Source organism: Aquila chrysaetos, chromosome 4, assembly GCF_900496995.4.
Source record: "Aquila chrysaetos chrysaetos chromosome 4, bAquChr1.4, whole genome shotgun sequence".
NCBI classification, from domain to species: domain Eukaryota; kingdom Metazoa; phylum Chordata; class Aves; order Accipitriformes; family Accipitridae; genus Aquila; species Aquila chrysaetos.
In genome coordinates, this window is record NC_044007.1 from 22,648,780 (window position 1) to 22,661,027 (window position 12,248).

Sequence of the window (12,248 nt, forward strand, 5' to 3'; positions counted from 1 at the left end):
ATTCCAGCAAGAATCATTTCTTAATAGCTGAATTATTAACATTCAGTCAGTTTTCAGTGGAAATTCTTATAAAACTTCACAACAGACACATTTTCTCATTATTATTGCAAGCCATTTCCTCAAAATATGGCAATATATGCCATATGCCAAGACTAACTAGCAAATGCAAGTCATTATCTATGTTATTTTTGGAACAAGATAAGGGTTTTTTTGAGTGATCCATAGCTCCAAGCTGTCAGACGGAAACTTGGCATTAACCTCTATAAATAAACAGAGTAGTTAGTAAATGATACTATAAAATCAGTACTTAACAGAAGAATAGCAAGCATTTCTAACCTGCACGATGACAACATGCTTGTAAAACCGCAGGAGGGGATTCTGAAAACAAGGACCTATGATCTGCCACTTAAAGGCCACTGCCTAATGTGGTTGGGTTTATGACAATATTTGCCATTTGGTTAACTAAGATCAAGGAGGTACAAAGCAGGCCTGTAGGCAATCTGTAACTCTTCACTAGAAAACAAAAAAGGAAAAAAGAATTACCACACATTAAATAATCAGGATATTAGCACCCTCAGAATAAACATACAGTAACAGTGAGCTGCAACATGGTCTTTAAGCAAGTTGTCGGTGAGAAACCCAAGCCAGGTGTGCAGTACCTATAAATGGTATCAAGGAGAATACTGTAAAGAGTAACATTTAAAACCACAGCTGCTATAATATGAGTGGGTATATGGTAGATTAAACAGATATGTTCACTAATATATTTATAAATGTACTTGCCTGTAACATTGCTCCATCTGGCCTGACAGGGATATTTTTATGAAGACTCAGAAGCCTGAAAGACATAGTACACACTTTTTTTTATGGCTTGAGAAATCTATTTGTTGAAGTTTCATTTGGAAGGGAGGGACACAGGACTGTAATGGGTCTTTTTGACCTCAGTTGTTTTCCGTTGTATTTTTGAAAAATAATTATCTCTTTAAATCATTGCAAACAAATCTCATCCCACAACCCAAATTTATGTCAAAAAAGACCTTAAATCAGCTCTACACATAGGCCTGTATTCAGCTCTGAATATATGAATGACTTTTATTTTTGTTCAGGAAACTCTCATGCACAGGCTAAACACAGACTGACTTGAGTGTGCACAGGCGTGCACAGAGATATTTGCAGATAAAACCACTAAGGGTTGAGAAAGCTTACCTAGGAGTTAGGCAAGAGGCGGCAGCAGGGCAAGGTTGTCCTTAGGCCTGGTCTTTTACCAGCCGTGGAAAGTGGTTGCTCTTTTAGATTTGGAGAGTGAAAATAAGAGCACATGAGATGGGTTATGAAAGGAGCTGCTGCCAATGAAAGTAACGCTACCCAGGGCTAGAAGACTCCCACAGGGCTTTGGATGACCCAGAGCGTGTGTGCTGCACCAGGCAGCGATGGGAAGTCCCCAGCTGGGGAATCCATGCCTGCTCCGCAGGAGCCTCAGCCAAAAAGCCCATTGCAGGCTGCTGTCAGAAGCCATCCAAGGACTCTGTCCCGTGAAAGCCCTCTCATTTGTGAGTCGAGGTTGCCATTCCACGTTCCCTCACAACAACGAATGTTTCCAAAATGAACATGGTGAAAGGATTTTAGCTTTTCATTCTAGTGCAGTGACTCTTGCATCTCTGAGCATTTCTGAGGGAAATACAGTTTTTTATTTGAATTCTGATTATTCACCCATTCTATTTCTATTTCTTCATTTTGATTTGTAGCCAAATTTTCTGCAATGATCTCTGCAGAGCTACATGTTCTTCTTTGGTATGTAGATGACACATAGAACAGAGATTGGCAGAGATGGTATAGATTTCCCTCGCTTTCTGGCATTCTCTGAGGTCATGTTCCTCAGATATTATACAAACAAAAGCTGAAAAACTGATTTCCTGAAGACAATGGGAATATTATCATCAGTTTTATCATGATCAGAATTTTACTCGCAGTTTTATTAATGTGTCAGTGGGACTTTTTATTCTGGTGATAAAGGTGCTAAAATAAAGATTCTATACAATTTGCAGGGGTAAAGCCCTAAAAATGAAAAGCTTTATTTTCTAAAGCTTGAAAATATCTGTAGATCAAAAGATAGAAAAAATAATGTTGCTACACATATATCCCAGTATCAAGTTGCACATGGTTCAAATATCTGAAAAATAAGAAATACAGTGGGATAAGATCATGATGTTCTGTGTAACATGGGAAAACTGCAGTGTAAGACCCCGTCCTCCAGCCTCCATCGGTGTGGCTAGTAGGAGAATGAGAGAAAAAATATTACTGTTTTCCCAAAGTTATTCGAAGAAAGTGGAGAGAAAATAAAATTGTATTACTTTGTTATTTACTTTTATTTTTCCTGGAGGTGGCTTTTTGAAAGCATTTTAATAAAAGATACCTATCAAAGCACATTGCATTTTAATCTTTCTTGATGTTGCCTGGGAGACACAAACCTTAAGATTGAAATTTAAGTCTTTGAAAAAAAAGGTTTGCAAACCAGAGCAGAAATGGTATATTTTCTTCAGCCAAGCTTTGTGAAGGAGACAGAATGTCTCTTCCCTAGCTGCTTCTCTGTTTTAAAACTGCCTCCCTGGCTTTCAGCTTCAGATCAAGGACTCGAGGAAGATAATAAATTTGAATTTTACAAAATTTTTAAAATTCCTGAATTACCTCAATTGACATTGAAGTCCCCATTTATATGCATATATGCATATGAACATTTAATTATTCTATATAATGTGGGCAGCACGTTCAGGACAGGTGCAGAAAGACTTAAACCAGCATGCCTAAAAAGCTTTGGTGCAGGCTGTACCCTGACAGACTTGAAATCCACATCCAAAGCCTTGTTCCAAATCAAGCAGAGAGAAGTTATGAACAGCATTTACTAAGTACGTGCTCCACGCAGACAGCAGTGACCGCTGCCTTGCCTGTTCGGTGCAGGGCAGAGTCCTTGAGTACCATACCGATGCAGGACTCAGAGCCGAGATACTTGGGAGAGCACCTGATTTAGGGACAGGGGCACCGGGAAGCTCAGTGCCGTGTTGCACAGCCTCTGATATAGAGCTCTGTTGTAGAGATAAGCTGACAGGGGCTTCTTGTTGGGCTCTAGCTCCAGGCTTGGATTGATCCGAAGGGGCTGGGAAGGCTGTAGCCTTGTACGGTCAGCAGTGCCCGGGGACACATTCAGCCCCATCGCTGCGCAGCACTTCCATCCACACGCTGCTGCATCGGGCTTCGTGTTAGTCCCACTCTCAAATAACGTCTTCTTTGGCCAGCACACCTGTGTCTACGCCAGAGCTCGGCTGGCCTGGCTAGGCCAGCCAGCAGAACTTTTCAGGGTGCACAGTATTTCAGACAGTTACGAGTTTGTCCGGTGGAAGAAACCTCGGAGCCCAGGGGGGGGTCTGTCAGCAGAATGGTTGGATGCTCTGGGAGCTGTGGGAGCAGCCACAAATAAGCTCTGTGGACACCAGTGATGCCAGATGTCACTTCACTGGAGCTAAATGCCTGAACCCAACTGTGAATCTTCATTGAATTAAAATTCCATTTAGGTAATTTCAGTATCATAGAATAGTATTTAAATGAATTATATGTCTGTATACTTTGAAAAATTGAAGCAATATATAATCACAGCACTTATAGCAATAATGGATTGGCAACTTACATTTTATGAAAAATTGTGAAGATACAAGTGACAATAAAGTACTAACTGTTAGAACTTGGCACCCAGCTCTGCAAGCACTCATTTAACTAAGCAGAATGTCCCTTGTGCCTTTGTAGATGGCACCTTTGAACACAGAAGTTGCTGGCTAGAGTAGAGATAATACAGGCTACTACCACAGTGGTTTTAACAGAAAAAACAACAGCCCTGTCTCACTCCTATATAACCATCCTAGAGATTTGTCCTTTAAAAATTATTTTTAAAAAACCAATTTGAATAATTTACTGTATTATCCTAAATTCTCAGTTTCCTCTCATTCAAATCCTTTGGTTATAATCCTGGCCAAATATTTTCCCCATCACAGTATTATATTAGAAAAGGTTTTAGGGCATAGTTTGATAAGAAACTCTTTGACATCAGAGCCAGCTTACAAAGTCATCATCTTCCTTCTGTGTCCTTGCCTGCTGGTCCTACACCACATTACCTCCCTTTCTGCCCAGTGCTGCACCAGCACAAGCAGTCTGCGGCCACACAGTGGACTCATGTGGCTGAAAACCAACCTTTTTTCCACCCCCTCGCGTTGTTTTTCAGTTGAATCAGTTCTTTAACCTGACCTACTCAGTGGCTATAAATGTGCCAGCGCTTGGAAGGAGAGAGCTGGTGGGAGAGCAAGAGGCTCAGAAGGTACAAGAGCACTGAGCTGTACAGCTGCTTCATGCAGCACTTCCACTGAATCATGTCCTCACATAAATAAAATTATGTAAGTGTTTATGGTTTGTATGGTGTTACATGTTTCTTATGCTAACTACATCAAAAATATCTGCCAAATACAAAACTCATAAATCATGTAAATGTTATCGTTACTTAAAATTTCTGATAGAGGGCAATGTTAGTACAGCTCATCTTGTTCTTCCTAGTTCTGCCCTCATTTCTCACAGTCTGTGAACAATGACATGTCTGGCTCTTCACAGACATGCAGCAAAGCTAATATTTCACTCGAGGTTCCCAGGAGCTGACATCTCATTTTGCCCAGCATACCTCCAAGGCAACCACATGGACTATGTGACACTTACACATCACTGCCTGTTTTATTTTTAATTTGCCAAAAGGGCAGTGATTTACCTGCTGGTAAATTTAGATCTTTGAGTATATTCCCCAAGTGATGGTGGAAATTCTTCCCTCTCTTCTCACAGTGGGGTTTTTTACCAATGGGCAGATGGACTAAAGAAGTGCAGCGGGGAAGAAGACCATCCTGGCTGAACAGAGAGCTTTGACTGGAACTCAGGAAAAAAAGGAGAGTTTATGACCTTTGGAAGAAGGGGCAGGCAACTCAGGAGGACTGCACAGATGTTGTCAGGTTATGCAGGGAGAAAATTAGAAGGGCCAAAGCCCAGCTAGAACTTAATCTGGCTACTGCTGTAAAAGACGATAAAAAATGTTCCTATAAATACATTAGCAACAAAAGGAGGGCTAAGGAGAATCTCCATCCTTTATTAGATGCAGGGGGAAACACAGTGACAAAGGGTGAGGAAAAGGCTGAGGTACTTAATGCCTTCTTTGCCTCAGTCTTTAACAGTAGGACCAGTTGTTCTCTGGGTACCTGGTCCCCTGAGCTGGAAGACAGGGCTGGGGAGCAGAATGAAGCCCCCATAATCCAAGGGGAAATTGTTAGCGACCTGCTACACCACTTAGACACACACAAAAGTCTATGGGGCCGGGTGGGATCCACCCAAGGGTGCTGAGGGAGCTGGCAGAAGTGCTCACCAAGCCACTTTCCATCATTTATCGGCAGTCTTGGCTAACCAGGGAGGTCCCAGTTGATTGGAAGTTAGCAAATGTGATGCCCATCTACAAGAAGAGCTGGAAGGAGGATCCGGGAAACTACAGGCCTGTCAGCCTGACCTCGGTGCTGGGGAAGGTTATGGAGCAGATCATATTGAGTGCCATCACGTGGCACGTACGGGACAAGCAGGCAATCAGGCCCAGTCAGCATGGGTTTATGAGAGGCAGGTCCTGCTTGACCAACCTGATCTTCTTCTATGGCAAGTTGACCTGCTCAGTGGATGAGGGAAAGGCTGTGGATGTTGTCTACCAAGACTTTAGTAAAGCCTTTGACACTGTTTTGCACAGCATTCTCCTGGGGAAACTGGCTGCTCACGGCTTGGACAAGCATACTCTTCGCTGGGTGAGAAACTGGCTGGATGAGCCAAAATAGTGGTGGTGAATGGAGTTAAATCCAGTTGGCAGCGGGTCACAAGTGGTGTTCCCCAGAGCTCAGTATTGGGGCCAGTTCTGTTTAATATCTTTATCAATGATCTGGATGAGGGGATCAAGTCCCTCAGTAAGTTTGTGGATGACACCAAGTTCGGCGGGAGTGTTGATCTGCTTGAGGGAAGGAAGGCTCTACAGAGGGATCTGGACAGGCTGGATCGATGGGCTGAGGCCAATCGTATGAAGTTCAACAAGGCCAAGTGCCGGGTCCTGCACTTGGGTCACAGCAACCCCATGCAGCGCTACAGGCTTGGGGAAGAGTGGCTGGAAAGCTGCCCGGCAGAGAAAGACCTGGGCATGCTGGCTGACAGCCGGCTGAGTATGAGCCAGCAGTGTGCCCAGGTGGCCGAGAAGGCCAACGGCATCCTGGCCTGTATCAGAAATAGTGTGACCAGCAGGAGCAGGGAGGTGATTGTCCCCTGTACTGGGCACTGGTGAGGCCGCACCTCGAGTACTGTGTTCAGTTTTGGGCCCCTCACTACAGGAAGACATTGAGGTGCTGGACTGTGTCCAGAGAGGGGCAACGAAGCTGGTGAGGGGCCTGGAGCACAAGTCTTATGAGGAGCGGCTGAGGGAACTGGGGCTGTTCAGTCTGGAGAAAAGGAGACTCAGGGGAAACCTTATCACGCTCTACAACTACCTGAAAGGAGGTGGTAGCCAGGTGGGTGCTGGTCTCTTCTGTCAGGTGGCTGGAGATGGGACAAGAGGAAATGGCCTCGAGTTGCGCCAGGGGAGGTTTAAATTGGACATTAGGAAAAATTTCTTCACCACAAGGGTTGTCAGGCACTGGAACAGGCTGCCCAGGGAAGTGGTTGAGTCACCATCCCTGGAGGTATTTAAAAGATGTGTAGATGTGTCACTTAGGGACATGGTTTAGTGGGACTTGGCCATGTTAGGTTTATGGTTGGACTTGATTTTAAAGGTCTTTTCCAACCTAAACAATTTTATGATTCTATGAAAAAGCCTTGGTTTTAAGCTGATGTTCAAATGAAAATGCTGCTTGGTCTAATGTCTTTTCTTAAGTACTTATATGGTCTTCATCAGTATAGCATTAAAATTCTGGGAGTTTTCTCATGGCTGTTGAGGTTCCTCTAACTTAGGGATAAAGTTAAGGTGATGAGTGTACTCTGAACTGGGCAGTAGTTAAGTCTTAGACGTGGAAACAAAGCCTGATTTTCAAAATGGTGGCTGAGTCTAGAAGGCGGCTTTGCTATGTTTGAAGAAATATAAAGTTAAATCTTGCCAGACTAACTCAGCTGCAAAGCTTCCATTGAATGTATAGAATAGGATTACACCCTGGGGATACAATTTAAGCATATTAAGGTTGCAGTCTGTGTATGTGCAGGAGGTGGATTTTAACATCAAAGTCCAGGTAAACAAACATTCATACAGTCCAACCTGCTAACAGTCGCAAGCCATGTCATCTCAGACCTGATTTTTTACTGCTGCGTAGTCCTAGATTGATTTTTCCTATGAGAAGAAGACCTGAAACACAGCCAGGCTGGTGGTTTAGCATTGTGTATTAGCCAAAGTGAGGTAAAGGACTGTTTTAAAGGGGAGCTACTGCATGTTCATAGCAGAGTTTGGGAGTCCAGACAGGCCATTTGCTCCCAGTAAAACATTGCTTGTTGGAAGGATGCTCATTTCTTTACCAAAATGAAATGACCTCACAGGAGGCACTGGAGTTTATTGTAGCACTTACTCCTTATTTATGAGGATAAGTGATCACCCAGCAGTGGCATTTTGGATAAGTTATCTTTGAGCCTATTCTACAAGTGTATTCCAAAGTTCAGAGGAGGAGTACATTTTATTCCCTCTCACAACTGGAACGCAGAAACACAATAAACATCTTTCAGTTAATTCCATCACCATCCTCTGCATCATTTTGCCCTTTGTTTATTCTGCAGCTGAAAATATTCAAGGTCTCTCTTTTTACTGGGCTCTTCTGGACTTGAGTTAAATAATGTACTAGATTCTTCCATGTCAAATTCCTTTGAATCACATGTATTCTGCCTGGGTGAATTAATAACTGGATCGACTGTGTTTCAGTTAAGCAATGAAGACAGACGTGAGCTTGCACTGAATTCCCTGGATTTGGAAAATACAATATGAAATACCTTCCTAAGATAAGGCATGCATGGAAAACAAGAGAGATAGCTAGAAGAACTGTTGACACTTGTTACATTAATTCGAGGCAGCTGTAAGATAAGGAGGCACCTTTTTTTGCCTAAAGCAAAACTTTGATGGCAAAAAACCACATTTGGTAGATGCAGTTACGGGTTTCATGTGAGGTAATGCCTAACACATTGCAGGTGAGAAAGAAGATGTAAAAGTGTGAATAATCATAAATAATAACACCAACAACAATATCTTTTTAATACCACTTTCACTCATAAATCTCAAAGTGGTATGTGTCACTCGTATATCTTTGTTTTACGGATGAAGAGAATGAAGCATTAGGAAGGGACCTGAGTTGTTCCCTTTAAAGCAGTGTTAGAGCAAAGATTGAACCCAGGCCTTCAGCCCCTAGCCCAGGGTGAGAATGGCCTGGCCCCGCTGTGGGAATGGCTACCTTCTCCAGACTGCCTTTTCTCATCAACAGCAGAAATACAGATTTGCATTTGAAATGCAACTCTAGTAGTAGGACTGCTAGTTCCTACCATGCAAAGGCTGGCTGAAAGGATGCACTTCTCAGTAAAGAAGAGGAAGAAAGCGAGAACAGGAGAGCTTCAAAAAGGACAGAAATGGTACAGTTCAACTTGGAATCATTATATTTGAAACCAGCTGTCTCAATACTGTCTTATTACCTGTGTTTCAGGTGAAAATATACTCAGAAAAGGCGTAATTGCCAATGTGAAAGAAATGGCCTTGTCTTTGGCCATGATGGAGGGGAAGGTCATTTACCTGGACAGTAACTCTATGGAAAGCTTTGGTTCTTTGCACTTTAAAAAAAAGAGACTTTTTGGCAGACAGTGCTTCTGGCAATGCAGAGCACATGTTGGTCACAGAAGTGCTTGGTGGATCACTTCCCTTCTTCCGCAACTGAACAAGGCCCCTATGCTAACTGCAGCAACTGCTTATAAAACAAACTGTTATTAGGAAAGTATTTTTTCCTTTATTTAATGATGTTTTGTGTGTTTTATTTCTTCTTTGAGCGAGTTAATTGCTCTTGACTTTTTCCCTCTCATCTGCTTTTCTTCTTCTCAGTATGTTTTTCCTACTTGCAGATTCTTCCTCACACGTTGCACATTGATCTGCTCCTCTGCTCCATGAGCCTTCCAGGGCAATGCTGTCCTACAGGTGAGGGACCATGCTGGTTGCTGTGCTGTGGTAGCCCTGATTTGGAGATGGCCCTTGAGTTTCTTTCACCCCTCCTCTTAAATAACAACAGCTACTGGGAGCTTTTGGCCCAGAGGCTCACAGGTTTTCAGGGTACCAGGAGCAAGACTTCAGCTTATCGTGATCTGATCCTCTAGTTGCATCACTGGGTTTGGAGGAGTTACAAATATCTGGAATTTTATTTATACACACTTTGGTGGGAGCTACTGTATGCTATGGCTACGAGGACAGAGCGTGTTGGGAAAGCCTGGATGTGCCTATAGCACACGCCTGGATGAGATGCAGCAGTTGTGCAGTGCACATGCAGCAGCGCAGCACTGCAGAGGCTAGCCAGATCTACGCTGAAACCCCCAGCCTTGCTGCAAGACCTCCTTAACCTCACAAAGCAAAGCACTCAGCATGGACCTGCCTCCACTCCTTGTTTCTATGGCGTTTAGAGAAACAAAAGCTGAAGCCCACTCAGATACCCAGAGAGAAGTGCTGAATAATTTAGGTTGGAAGGGACCTCTGCAGGTCCCCAGTCTGACTCTCTGCTCAAAGCCATTGCAGGGTGAGATGAAACAGAAGTGAGAGGCCTGGGGATCGGGGCTGGAGGTCTGCAACCCAAAGGACGGAATTGGAGCCCCATGGCCCTTCAGCTCTCTGCAAACAGCATGAATCAGTTGGAAAATGCCATTGTAACAAACAGAGCAAGAACGCTTGGGGCTCAGTGCCTTTCGTCCAGGGGCTTCACACAAAATTAAGCCTGTTTAATAGATACAGTCCTTTTTATAGACACGGTAGAGATAGGGAACATGACACCTTGTCACCTTGTCTGAATTACTTAAGTTGCGAAAATCTCACTATTAAAATCTCACATTTTAAAATTGTTGAGTTAAAGTAGGGCAGTTTTTCCATTATAGGCATGCCCTAGGGCATGGAGGGATTAATATTGCACCTCCCAATGTCTAGAGCATCCATGGCTCCCCTTAATTTTGTTTAGGAATATGAATGCTTAACATTCATGAAAATCTAGCCCTCAGGAATAGGCCCAAGGAGATGTGTATTTTTTGCAGCGAGCCAGTGATAGGAATGAGAGCAGAAATTTGGGGTTCACGGCAGGGAAAAGGCCGAGGAAAACCATCGAGCGGCTCTATAGGATGGCTCTGCTCTCCTACCTTCCCTTTCCTTCATAGCCAGCCACCAGTGGTCATATACATAGCTGTATCTGTATGTCCCTGGGGTGATCCAGCTCTGCAGTGCCCTGGTCAGAGCTGCATCAGCATCAGGAGATGTCCAGGGAGCCAGGATTGGTGTCCAGGGTACACACAGCGTATCAGCTTGCTTTGCCATGTTAGCTTGTTTCTGACAAAAGTAAATTATTTACATCTCTGTGGTAAAGAGGATCTCATGTCTGTGTGAAGAACACACGGCTGAGCAAGGGCTGGCCAGGCGGAAAGAGCAGGGTGCGTTTCTGTACTTCATCGCTCTGAACTGAAATACTGATAGTAATGTGCAAACTGCAGCATTCTCAGCTCCAAACCCCTCAAAATAAGTAATTTTAAAAAATCTTATGATTGCATTTTAGAGATATTTGCTCCTTTCTGATGCCACTAACGATCCCCACCTTTGAGTTTTTCTACACAGCCCATGATTCTTTTCCTTTAATGAACGTGCAGATCCCTTCGCTGAGGCAATTGGGCAGAAAACCCATGTAATATCACAGGCTCTCGCAATGCCTTAGCAAGCGTTGCGACACTGCGGCTGGCTCGCTACATTTGCAAAGAGACCTTTTGCCTCGGTAGCTCGCATATCCTGTTGGTCTTAATGTCATGCTGCCGGCCTGATGGATTAATCCAGACTTTGTGATCTGATAAGAGCTGGTGCTTGCAGGGAAACTAGGGTATTGGAGTGAGATCTAATACTTGATATGTCCTTTGCCGAGTTGGCGATATGCATAGACTGCTGGATATTTCTGCTCGTGTAATTCTTTTTTAAATTTGATTTCTTAATACTCAGAGTAAGCTATTTTTACAGAGAGTTCATACATATCTAAATAGATTTCTTAGAAGTGTCCCTTTGTGGAAAGGAATTCTGCAGGGCTAATTGTGATTGAGAATTAGCATATATCTAAGGCCATAACATACTGTAATCTAACACATATATCTGTTTTTAAAGGGCAGTGAACAGACACTCCTGTGAGCCTCCACCTCCCATCCAGTCACTGGGTAGTTCGTTCACTAGATTTGACATTTTTTGGATTTTCACTTTCAAGTTATTCTTGAATTTATATGAGAAGTGAAATACACAAGTGGGTGAAAAACTGCTTAAAAGGAATGCCACCGTCACCAAGGCTATAACTATTACAAAGTCTCACCATTTTTTAATGTGACATCCATGTGTATGTCACACCAGCTGTTTTGCTGGATTAGCTGCATGGCTTACATAGTCCTATGTCCTTTCTTGACAGTAGTCAGCAGAGGAAGTGGCAAGAAATGTCCTAATCTTGATTAGCTGAGGATTGGGGTAAACCCTGACTGCTTTCAAAATTTCTAACTGTTGCAACTCTGAACACTCATGTTAGTATTCATGCCCTTACTGACTCTTACAGAGTTTTTGCCATCAGTGACATCTAGTAGCTGGGAGTCCCACAGTTGAACTAACTATCATGAGGAACAACCTAACTTCACATCACTTCTGAATGTGTCACATTTTAATTTCTTCAACTGTCCATTTCTCCTTGCATCACGAGAGAGAATGGAAATGCATACTACACCTTTTCTATATTGTCATTATCCGATGCATTTCTGTTACTCATGTTTCTGTGCTTGAACAGACTTTTCCATCTTCAGGCTTATCCACCCTGGAAATAAGCTGTTGTAAGTGAGAGTGTGAATTCAAAGTGCAATACCACTTTGCACAAGCTTCTTGTGTGGCCACCCCTGCTCCGGACTTGGAGGGCTTTTTAAAATGTGTTCCAGCT